At 37.3% G+C, this 13,122-nt stretch overlaps 1 protein-coding gene across 4 annotated transcripts in view; it reads left to right on the forward strand.

Moving 5' to 3' along the window:
* The window catches only part of VWA8 (von Willebrand factor A domain containing 8), a 468,389-nt gene that overhangs the window by 63,501 nt on the left and 391,766 nt on the right, over positions 1-13,122 (forward strand). The gene's annotated exons all lie outside the window — the stretch shown is intronic.

The raw sequence follows: 13,122 nt of genomic DNA on the forward strand, positions 1-13,122 counted from the left end.
GTCCCTTAATTTCTGTTTATCTGGAAATGACCTAATTTCACCATCGTATTTGAACGAGAGTTTTGCAGGATATATTATTCTTGGCTGGCAATTTTTGTCTTTCAAGGTTTTATATATGTCATCCCATTGCCTTCTTGCCAGCATGGTTTCTGCTGAATAATCTGAGCTTAGTCTTGTTGTTCTCCTCTGTATGTGACTTTTTGTTTTTCTTGAGCTGCTCTCAGGATTCTTTGTTTGTCTTTGGTTTTAGTGAGTGTGATTATGATATGCCTTGATGATTTTCTTTTGGGGTCTCTCCTATATGGGGTTCGTTGAGCTTCTTGGATGGTCAGCTTTTCATCTTTCATGATATTGGGGAAGTTTTCTGTCAGCAATTCTTCAATGATCCTTTCTGTGTCTTCTGTTTTCTCCCCCGTTCTGGAACTTTGATCACTCACAAATTTTTCCTTTGGTTGTATCCCACATAATTCTCAGGGTCTCTTCATTTTTCTTCATTCTTTTTTCTGATTTTTCCTCAAACCGAGTTTTATCCGAGTGTTTGTCTTCAATTCTGCTGATCCTGTCTTCACTGTTTCAAATCTGCCCCTCAGCCCTTCTATGACACTGTCCATTTCTGACATCTTGTTGTTTATCTTTTGGATTTCTAATTGTTGTTTTTGTATAATTTCTAGTTGTGGATTTATTTTGGCATTTTGTTCCTGCATTATTTTCCTGAATTCTCCCATTTTTTTGTCTGTATTTTCCATGAATTTGTCCACCTTTTCCATGAATTTGTCTATTTTTTTCCTCTGTTTTGTCTGCTTTTTGTTTCAACTCTTGGATAATTCTGAGTATTAGCAATTTGACTTCCCTATCAGGTAGTTCTAGTGCCTTTTCTTCTACTGGAAAGTCGTCTGGTGTTTTATTTTGGATGCTTACTGGAACCATCCTGTCGTGTTTTTTTAAATGTTTTGATATTGTCTGCTGTCTTCAGGGCATCGGTAGTTATTTTTCTCGCTTATTGATTATAGACTTGTCTGTGTCGTCCTTTTTTTTTTTTTAATTTGGCTGTGTCTGAGCAGGCAGGCTGTGTGTTTTTTGTCGTTTTATTGTCTGTGGGCACGATACTTTTCACCTCCTTCTCCAATTGGCAGGGTCACTCGCCCAGATATGGTACAGCAGGGCAGGTCTAGCTAAAGAGGAGTTGTTAGGATGGGTTGTTTGTGGCACTTACTACAGCTACCAAGGTGGGTCAGTAATCGGTGCAGGGCAGGTTCCAGTAGGCCGTGCCTGTTCTGCTCGGTGGTGTGATGTTAAGCGCACGGTGTAAGTAGGCAGGATGGATGGGGAGATTGTGATGTGTGGAGCTAAGATTGGTATGGGAGAGAGGAGAGAGGAACAGGAGCCAAAAACATACAAACAAACAAAAAAGAGTGCTAGGGGAGCTTGCCGTTGGAGTGGAGAGATGAGAGACTGTGAAATGGGGAAAAACAAAATGGGGAAGAAGAAGAAGAAAAAAAAGAAAAGAAAAGAATGAATTGAATAAAAATTAGAAAGAAAAAAGTACAGCAAAGCTCCCAGGGATTCCATCAGTGTGGCTATGAGGCCTGGGGAAGTTGTTCCCAGGTGTTGAAGTACAGCCTGGCTAAGAGGCAGAGTTATTCAGTACCAGGTATCCAGCGGACAGGAGGAGAAGGAAGGTATAGAGAGATGAGAAACTGAGTAACGATGAAAGACAAAAGGGGAAAAAGAGGGAAAAGAAAAAACAAATAAAGAAAAAAAAAAGAACAAGAAACCCCCCCAAAAAAAACCCACGAAAAAGAAACGTGTTCAGGGATCCCTCTGTGCGTCTGCGCAAGCGGAGGGGGTAGATCCCAAGCTGCAAAGCATCGCCCGGCCAGAACGAGCTCCCAATTCGAGAAAAGAAAAAAGAAAACAAACAGACAGAGAAAAGCCCCGGGATCCCACCAGTGTGGCAGCACGGACTGGGAAGCAGTTCCACACTCGAACGGAGCTCCACACTCAAACGGAGCTCCACAGCCCCTCAGGAAGAAGCAAAGGTGGCGCACGGAGCCAGGTATTTGAGCAAAAGGAGGGGGAGGTGGTGAGAGGTAAGGAAGAAATCAATAGAAGCGGAAAAAAGCAACACCAGCAGCCAACAAATGGCACTCAGGGAGTCTGTCAGTGCAGGCGGTGGAATCCAAGCAGCTGGTGCTTCCCGGCCAAAAGACTGTGGCTGTGGGAAACAGAGGAGGCTGAGTGGGGGCAAAGAAGGGTGGGGGGTGGGAAAGCGTATATTGCTGTTTACCGGTTGTTCTGTCTCCTGCTGGAAGCTCCGTGAAGCTGCTTTCTCGTACCCCCTGTTTGCTGGTCTCTGATAGGAGTCCAAGATGGCAGATCCGTGCTGCATTAGCTGATAGGGGACCTCTCCATGTATGTCTCTTTGCTCTCAGTTCTGTGTCAGTTTCTTATTCCATTTGGTGCTTGGCTGAGTTCTGTATCTCTTCATTTGATGTTTAGGGTTTCAGGACTGCTGTTTTCTCTGTTTGGCTTAGTTTTTCAGATCTTTGCTGTGGAGGGACGGCGTGGTGCTTCTGACTAGAGCGCCATGTTGCTGGAAGTAATCAGGAGTTATGTTTTAGCAATTTTTCTTACAAATATATTCACACAAAGCAAACAGATTATACCTACAAGGATATTGACTGTAGCATTGTTTAAAATGGTATAAAATATAAATGAAAACTATAATGATGGACATTTAGGAGATGATTAGGTAAATAATGGCATGTAGAAGTCTCTGTAACTACTAAACAGAATGAAATAAATCTATATGTACTGATAGAGAAAGAAGTCTAGGATGTATTAAGTGAGAAAAATGAAGTTGCAAGGTGATATATATATAGTATGATCCCATTTTGTGATAAAAAGAAAACAAATGCATAAATGTTTGTGCATACATTGAGAATTTCCAGAAGAACAGACAAGAAGCAATTAAGAGAGATTACCTCTGCAGAAGTGTGACTAGGCTCTGTAGTGGTGTGAGGAGGGGACTTGCATAGTTCTTTAAATTTGAAACTTTTATCATGAGTATACTATTACTTTATAATTAGAAGAGTGTAATTGTATAAAACCACTGAGTGAAAGGTTGGGAAACAGGTTATTCACATGGTCTCATAGATTACTGTCGTGGATTGAATTATGTGCCACCAAAAAATGTGTGTATCAGTTTGGCTGGGCCATGATTCCTGGTGTTGTGTGATTTTCCTAATATGTTGTAAATCCTGTCTCTGTGATGTTAATGAGGGAGGATGGGTGGCAATTGTGTTAATAAGGCAGAACTCAATCTATAAGATTGGATTGTGTCCTGAGGCAATCTCTTGAGATATAACAGAGAGAAGTGAGCAGAGAAACGGGGACCTCATACCACCAAGAAAGCAGTGCCATGAGCAGAGTGTATCCTTTGGACCTGGGGTCCCTGCGTGGAGAAGCTCCTAGTCTGGGGGAACATTGATGAGAAGGCCGAGAGAGAGAGAGAGAGAGAGAGACTTCCGCTAGAGCTGATGCCCTGAATTTGGACTTTTAGCCTACTTTACTGTGAAGAAATAAATTTCTCTTTGTTAAAGCCATCCACTTGTGGTATTTCTGTTGTAGCAGCAGTAGATGACTAAGACAATTACTTATTAATTACAAAATGGAAAACATTCTTAAAACTGAGAGGTTTAACTGTCACAACTTTAAGTAATGATGATCAAGTTTAGCACCGTATAGGGAAAATATGAGAATTTCAGATTTCCTACAATTAATAAGTAACCCTTTGTGGATGAAGCACTCAGGTAAGTTTTAAAAAAATTCATTTTATTCACATGATGTTAATATTTTCCTTCATAGATTGCTTCTAATTACAAATGGGGGAAAAAATGTACCTTTGCAATGGAGAGATCTGTCAATTGTCCCTTTAACCAAGTCATCGATTGTGGGACAAGTTTACATGATGTGCCTCCTGATGTGATTCAGTAAGAGATATATATATAGCACTATCAATGTAGTACTCTTGCCAGAAGTGTTTAATATTAACAATCAGATAAATCTAGAATGTGTGATATTCTATAAGACAACAGCTTGGATGCTTAAAAAAATTCAATACCATGGAAACAAAAACAAGCAAGAACTGTTTCATACTAAAAGGTTGTGGAGGGACAATGAATTAGTCTTCTCTATTGATAGAAGCAGCGCCAGAAACCACATGATAGAATTCTGCAAGACCAACGATTTGTGTATCAGAACTACTTTTATTCCCCTGAGGGACTGAATTACTGGGCTGAGGGCTGTGGGGACCATGGTCTTGAGGAATATCTAGCTCAGTTGGCATAACATAGTTTATATAGAAAATGTTCTACATTCTACTTTGGTGAGTAGTGTCTGGGGTCTTAACAGCTTGTGAGTGGCCATCTAAGATACTCCACTGGTCTCAACCCATCTGGAGCAAGAGAGAATGAAGAAACCAAAGACCCAAGGGAAAGATTAGTCCAAAGGACTAATAGACCAAAACTACCACAGCCTCCACCAGCCTGAGTCCGGCACAACTAGATGGTGCCCGGCTACCACCACTGACTGTTTTGACAGGGATCACAATACAGGGGCCCAGACAGAGCTGGAGAAAAATGTAGAACAAAATTATAGCTCACAAAAAAAGACCAGATTTACTAGGCTGACAGAGACTAGAAAAACCCCAAGAATATGGCCCATGGACACCCTTTTAGCTCAGTAATGAAGTACTCCTGAGGTTCACCCTTCAGCCAAAGATTAGACAGGCCCATAAAACAAAATGAGACTAAAGGGGCACACCAGCCCATGGGCAAGGACTAGAAGGCAGGAGGGGACAAGAAAGCTGGTAATAGGGGGAGTACTGACATGTCGTGGGGTTGGTAACCAATGTCACAAAACAGTATGTGTATTAATTGTTGAATGAGAAGCTAGTTTAGTTTCTGTATGTTTACCTGTTCATGTTATTTCATAAAAGTGGGAACATACAATATTTGTCTTTTATGATTGACTTATTTCACTCAACATCATATGCTCCAGGTTCATCCACATTTTAAGATGTTTTGGGAACTCTTTTTTTTGTATTGCTAAGTAGTATTCCATTGTATGTATGTACCACATTTTATTTATTCATTCATCCATTGATGGGCACATAGGTTGTTTTCATCCTTTTGCTATTGTGAATGGTGCTGCCGTGAAAATATAAGTGCACATGTGTCTGTTCGTGTCACTTCCATTAGATCCTTAGTGTGTATACCTAGGAGTGGAATTGCTGGATCATATGGCAGCTCTACCTCTAGTTTTTGAGGAACCACCAGATTGTTTTCCACAACACACAATACCTGTACCATTTTGCATTCCCACCAGCAATAGATGAGAGTTAGAATTTCCCCACATCCCCTCCAACACTTGTTATTTTCTGTGTGTGTGTGCGCGCGCGCGCGTATGTTTTATCTGTTAGCCATTCTACTGAGCGTGAAATGGTATGTTATTGTAGTTTTGATTTGCATCTCTCTGATGGCTAATGACGCTGAGCATCTTTTCATATGTTTGTTAGCCGTTTGAATATCCTCTTTGGTGAATTGAATCCAGATGCTTTTAATGTTTTTAAAGTTTACCTGAAATTTTAAGCTACTAGGCAGACTATCTGAAATATTCTAATTAATTACAGAGATTGAAATGTAAAATATAAGATACTGGATTTGTTTAAATGCATACAGCTCTTAATCTCTTACATTTTTGCTCCACATGATGTTTAGATACACACAGGTCTTGCATAGTCCCATCCCCGTATGACAGGATTTTTAAAGAAGTTTTCCCACTGCTTCTCTGCTCCCTAAGATAAGAGTGAGGAGGTAGGTTAGTGAGAAGCTGGGGAGAGGGGATTAAAAATTGAGATAACAGCCTAAGTAGAGGTGGGGAAATAGGAGTATATTTAAATGACTGTGAGAAAACTGGCTTTGTTTTATAAAGTATGGATTTAAAAAAAAACATTTTTAGCATTAATTTTATAGCTGACTTGATTGTTTCAATGCAAATAATAAGGGAAAAGAGTGGATTTTAGGTGTTTATTATTAAAACTTATCATTAAAACAGATTAAAACTTTGGGTATTCAGAAATTTCAGAAATGGCCTTATTTTAGATAACTAAATTTATTGAGTAGCTAAAGATTTATCTATTGAAACATAAAATTACAGTTAATTATTTACCTAAAACTTTATGAAATGTTACATTCCCCTTTTCATTCTAAAAAGCATATTTTCTAATTATATGTATTTTACAATATATGGAGTAGTTGAAGTACTATATAAATATATGATAGTAGTTTATGCTTTTATGTGTTGTTAGTGAATCCTACTCATTATGATAAACACCAGTTATTTCCTGTGCTGTAATACACTGAACCTTGGGGTATATATAGGTCCTTTCTCTAAAGTGCTTCAAACTATTTTTGAGGTTGCTTATCCATTTTCATATTTTTCCTTTTATCTTATTTCCTGGCATAATATTCCTTACTGTGATGTCCATAATTTGATCATATCAGCCCCTTGCTGGAAGCCATTCAGTGCCTTCCTGTCACACCCAGAATAAAATCCAAACCCTTTAGTATGGTTTACAGACTCTACAGGATCTAATCCCTGCCTACCTCATTGCCTTTCGCTTTTTCCCTTGGTTTCTAGGCTCCAGCTATACTGGCCTTCCTTTTCTCTTAAAAATGGACTGGATACTTTTCAGCTTCGTAGCCTGTGTACTTGATTATTTCCTCTACTTGGTATAATCTTCTCTCAGGTCTTTATATTCCTACCTCCTCATTATTCAGGTTATAGATTCTCTGAACATCTTAGCTGAAATAGCCTTTGGCCATGCCCAACCCTTTTCCACATTTACCACACTGTCATATTACATTTTGGAATCTTCTTCAGAGCACTTATTACTGTCGGAACTTACCTAATCATTTCTTTGTTTCCATGATTATGGTCTGTCTTTCCCAGTAGATGTAACTGTCTTGCTCATCTCAGCACTTAAAAACAGTTATCTGGAACATAATTGGCACTTACATTTGTTGATAGACTTATCATTTGGATAATCAAGTATCTTATAATTCTAAGTAAATTAAGAATATATAGGTTCTGGATGAGACCAGGGGGCTTTCTTATAGATAATTATGTCTTTTTGACATCTATTTTAAGTCATCAGAATGGGCGATTCCCATATGAATTCTAAACAGATGAAGTTGCCGTTTGTTTACTAGCTATTCATCTGTAGTCATGTATTTGTTAGACAAAAAAGCCTTTACACTTACTATACTGAGAAGTTCTTTTTATTAATATTCTTAACCATTGAATTTGATGTCTGTGTTCAAAGGAGAGGCAGCATCTTCATTCACTGTCAGGTGATGCTGTAACCTAGGCAGCCAATGCAGATGAAAAAATACTGTGGCTGTATGGCGGATGCTGGGAGAAAGTTTGGGCCTTTCAGTGTGGTTTACATGGTATGCATGCATGACTGATGTCCAAGTTACTGCTAATTGGGATTTCAGCTGGAAATCTTGACAAAAACTCCCAAGTCTTGAGTTGGAGGTTATGGCCTTTGACCTCTTCACTATTCTCATGTAGAACTAAGGATAGTTGATGACACGGTGAAGGCTTAAACTCAACTGCTATCCTTTAAGGCCAGAATTGGGGTAATAATAATATGTAGTAGGAAATTTATTTGTGCTTTCTTCCAAAATAATTTTTTTTCTGATTGTGAAAGTCATAATTTTATAGATACATGTATATGTACATATATATATTTGTATTTATTAATTTGGCAAATATTTATTGATTGCCAGTCACTAGGTGCACTGAACAAGAGACAAAAGTCCCTGTCATCATAGACCTTGTATTTTAGGGGAGAAAAACAAAAAAAGCATAACAAAGAAGGATGGTATAGTAAGTAATTGCTAAAGAGCATAAGGAAGAATAGAAATATTACTTATTACCTTTCCTTCCAAGACTGCCAGTGTGAATATTTTCTGAATTTCTTTATATGATGCCTGTATGCATATCTGTTTATCACATATAATAGATAATTTTTACAGAAATGGTATACCATGTATATAAAAGTTTTATAGGCTGGTTTTTTTTTTTTTTTAGAAAAAACCTGGCATTTTATCAGGTGCATCTTCCTGTGACATTATTCCTCAAAAATACGATTTTTAATGTCATTACAGTATTTCATCAAATAGATACGCCTTTATTTATTTAACATTTCCATTTGTTCCTCATTCTCATGTTGTTGGTCATTCAGGTTCTTTCTAAATTTTTCCTATTATAAATAGCACTTGGATGAATGCCATTTTACTTATATCTTGTTATTCTCTCTGATGATATTTTTAGACTTGAATCCTAGATGTGTAATTACTAATCAAAAGGTTTAACCATTTTCAAGTCTTAATGCATATTGCCAAATTGCTTTCCTAAAAGGGTTTAAAACTCACACTCTTATCAGTGCAGTGTGAGTGGGTATCTCATGGAGTCTCACCAGTATTGACTATTTTTATGTATATAATTTGCCAAATTGAACAGCCAGTCTTTTGGTTAGCAGCCAAGAGCTTAACCATTGCGCCACCAGGGCTCCTTGTTTTTTTACAAATTTATTTTAGGTTTTTGTTGTTGTTGTGACTATGCACAGCAAAACCTACACCAATTGAACAGTTTCTACATGTACAATTCAGTGACATTGATTACATTCTTCGAGTTGTACAACCATTCTCACTCTCCTTTTATGAGTTGTTCCTCCCACATTAACATACACTCACTGCTCTCTAAGGTTCCTACCTAATCTTTTGAGTTGTTGTTGTTGATTTGTCCCACATGGTGCAGTGGTTAAGTGCACTGCTAACTAAAAGGTCCACAGTTCGAATCCACCAGCTGCTCCTTGGAAGCCCTATGGGGAAGTTCTACGCTGCCCTATAGGGTCACTGTGAGTCAGAATCAACTCTATTGCAGTGGGTTTCGGTTTTTTGAGTTTTTAGGTAGATCTTAAAAGAGCATAATGCTCAAGGCAGACATTCTTTACTAGTTAAGTTAAACTATTGTTTGGTTTTAAGAAGACTTCAGGGGATGTTTTTGGTTTAAGGTTTAAAGATTATCCTAGGGCAGTAGTTCAGGAGTTTATCTAGCCTCCATGGCTCCAGAAGCTTGGAGTCCATGAAAATTTGAAACTCTGTTCTGCATAGTTCCCCTTTTGATCAGGATTCTTCTATAGAATCTTTGATCAAAATGTTCGGTAATGGTAGTCAGGCACCATCCAGTTCTTCTGGTCTCATGACAAAGGAGGCAGTTGTTCATGGAGGCAATTAGCCACACAGTCCATATCCTCCTCCTATTCCTGACTCTTGTTCCTCTGTTACTCCAGATGACAGGAGTCCTTGGTTTTAATTTGCGTTAAAAATTACTAATCAGATTGAATCTTATATTTTTATTGGTTATTGCATCTGTAAGATGTCAGTGAATTGAGTGGGTATGGAAAAGGACAAAGATATTGATGAAATTAATAAGTTACAGTCTGTCAAGAAAAGGTTGAAATTTACTTGTGCTTATCCATGTAAATATTTGCTCTAACGTATCCACTTACTGATACGGAATTTTTTATTCTAATATTTTGCTAGGCAAATTATAAATTAAGCTTTTATAAAGCAGAATTGGTTACAGAATAGAAATATGAAAATTTATCTGAGTAGTATTGTGACTCCTGTGGAGTAAAAAGGAGACTAAGATTTTTGCCACCACATTAACTTTCATTTGTCTGAGAAGATAAAACCAAAAAAAACGAAACTCGTTGCCGTTGAGTTGATTTCAACTCTTAGCGACTCTATAGGACAGAATAGAACTGCCCCATAGGGTTTCAAAGGAATGGCTGGTGGATTCGAACTGCCAACCTTCTGGTTAGTAGCCGTAGCTCTTAACCACTGCACTACCAGAAGATAAAGTCACCTAAAAAAATGCTAATTCATTGATATTGTAGTAACCTGTTAAAATCAATCACTGTCCTTACTTTACTTCTTAATTTATTTGTTGCCATTCTCATCATTAATTCTGTTTAATGCCATGTGAGTACACAGAACTAAAGAGGAGGACTATTAAGTCAATGTACAATTGCTTTCATTACTCAAATATAAGCCAATACAAATTAGTTAAGCTAGAAATAAATTTGTTTAGATTTTCTGTCTGGTTGAGAGGAAATAAATGAAACCAAAACCAAACCAGTTGCTGTACAGCCAATTCTGACTCATGGTGAGCCCATGTATGTCAGAGTAGAACTGTGCTCCACAGGGTTTTCAATGACTGTGATCTTTCAGAAGTAGATCGCCAGGCCTTTTTTCCAAGGGGCTTCTGGGTAGATTAGAACTGCCATCCTCTCGGGTAACAGCCGCACGCTAACTCTTTGCGCCACCCAGGGACTCCTTGAGAGGCGATAACATCCCTCCCCCCTTTTTTTAAAACAAAAAAACTTGCTTTCTTTATTTTCAGTAAATGGTCTCACACTAGAGAGAAGAGATACTCTTTGTTTCCAAGATAATTTGAGGAGTAGAAAGCCAAGATGGGGAAAGTTCTTAGAATGATTTTCTTTAACTTTTTCTAAGCCAGGAGCCCTTTTTACACTGAAATCTTGTTAACTTGTTTGACACAATACTGTGAAGTCCCATAATGTGTGATATACATGTTTAATATAATATAATATAGTATAATATATATTTTAAACAAATAATATCTTAATGAGTTCTTTTCTGTTTTGGATCATTCTTGATTCTCCCTTATTTTTAGTAGGAAAAAAACAAGAATTAAATCTTTTCTAATTTATAAACTTTTTGTGGTAAAATATATGATAAAATTTGCCATTTTAACCATTTTTAAGTGTACAATTTAGTGCCATTAGTTATATTCATAATGTAATATATCATTATTTGTTTCTAAAACTTTTTCATCATCCCAGCAGAAACTCTGTACTCATTAAACATTAACTCCCCATTACCCAGCCCCCTTCCACCCCATAGTAACCACTAATCTGTTTTGTATCTCTATGCGTTTGTGTATTCTAGATATTTCATATAAGTGGAATCATACAGTATTTCTCCTTTTGTGTCTGACTTATTTTTATTAGCATAGTATTTTTAAGGTTCATCCATGTCATAGCATGTATCAGGGAGAAAAAAATACCTGTAAACTTAGTCTCATTTGTGGACGTTCTAATCATTTTTCACATGTATCCAGGGTTGAAGTTCCAGAGTTGTGTTTTAGAAGTTTATTTGTAAAGTAAGTATTTGGAATTTGGAAAGCATCTCCTCATAGAAACAAGGCTATAAAGACTGGCTAAGTTCTGGTACTCGTACCAGATATTTTGTAAACTACAGTTTGTAAAATATGTCCTGATTGTCACTGGGTCAGTTGGAACAAGTCTTACTATGTTTACTGTGGCCTTTGTGTTAGTTAGAACTCAGGCCTTGGCTTCTTAACATGTTGTCATCATACTCAGAGCAACTCTGATCTACTCATGTAGTCCTAACTCTTTGAACAATTTATGTCATTCATTAAAAAAAATCAAGGGAGGTGAAAAGAAAACCAACTTTTGTTGAGGAGACTTATGTTGTTCTGAGTGCTTTGTATCATTGCATTGAATCCTCAAAACATCCTTAGGAAGGAGATGGCTTCTACATCTTACAGATGAAATATTTGAGGCATGGAGGGCCATGGTCATACAACTGATAATAGCAGAGGTGGGATTTGAACCAGAATCTGTCCACTTCCAAAGCTAGGCTTTCTACTATATTATGTTACTTTTCTGAAACACCAGTGCTGCTGCTGTTGCTTATAGTATTTATAATAATAACAGAAGCTAATGGTTTTTTAAAAGCTTACTAGATGCTCATTTAATCTTCATCACAATCTAATTGTCTACCATAATTAGCCCAGCTTTAGAAAGAAATGAAAGTTCAGAGAGGTGAAATGACTAACTTACGTCACCCATAGCGGGTAAGTGGTAGAGCACCCAAAAATCCATCTGAGCCTATTCTGATATTTTCAAATAAAGAACTCAAAGTGTAATCCTTTTCGATTTGTTTCTTTCTCTTTTTTGGCTTCCTCAGTGCTGTTACATGATAGCCATTTTGAGTAAATTTGAAGTTCTTTGGAAGCTATTTTCATTAAGTAATGGCTACACTAACAGTCATTTGCATTTTACAGTGTTTGATATCTTTAAATTTTTTTTCTAGTACTGCTTTGATTCTTAAATAGTTACATTGTACAGTACCCCTTAAGTATATTTTCATTTAGTAAATGAGGACACGAACATCCGGATTAATTGTTTGCGTAAGGTCTTATGTCAAATCAGAAACAAATCTAGAACAAGGGCTTAAGCAGGTCTTGATTTTAGGTCATGCAGCTTCTTTTATCTTCATATTTTTCCTGTCCCCGTGCTGGGTTGCTAAAACTGTGATATGACATGGCTGGGTCAGGAGAATCTTCCTGCATTTTTTCTAATTTCTGTTTGAGAAAATTAGGTCTCTGAAAGTTCTTGAAGGGCAGGAAAGGATCTAATGGTTGATCTTGTTTCTACTTTGAAGAACAGTCACAACTCTTCATTCCAAATAAAATATCTATGTATTGCTTCCTTGTTTTTTTTAAGAATTCAAGAGAAAAATTATACCATAATTGTTTTATTTAATAATCTGTATAGAAAAATTTAAAAACATCTAGCCTAAATCTTTCATGCTGACAGTTAAACTTACTCTGTTTTGTTCTTCTAAGAACTGTAAGCATTAAAAAAAAAAAAAAAAGTGTAGGCATAGATAACTATCATCCTTCATATAAAAGTTCTTCCTGAGCTTACATAACAGCATCTTTTCACTGAGGGGTTGTATTTTTATTCTATGTACACTAAAAACCTGCTGTGAGCCAGTTTTGTACCAGTATGACATGGAATTCAGGGTTTTCATCCTTGAAGACCTTATGGTCCTACTGGGGAGATGAAGTTTGTACGTGAGAGAACTGGGGAGACTTTACTGTGGTGGTTCCACACTTAAATGCTGAGCAAACAGAGGGCAAAGGGGCATAGCA

The sequence above is a fragment of the Trichechus manatus genome, unplaced genomic scaffold (genome assembly GCF_000243295.1).
Source record: "Trichechus manatus latirostris isolate Lorelei unplaced genomic scaffold, TriManLat1.0 scaffold00044, whole genome shotgun sequence".
Taxonomy (NCBI): domain Eukaryota; kingdom Metazoa; phylum Chordata; class Mammalia; order Sirenia; family Trichechidae; genus Trichechus; species Trichechus manatus.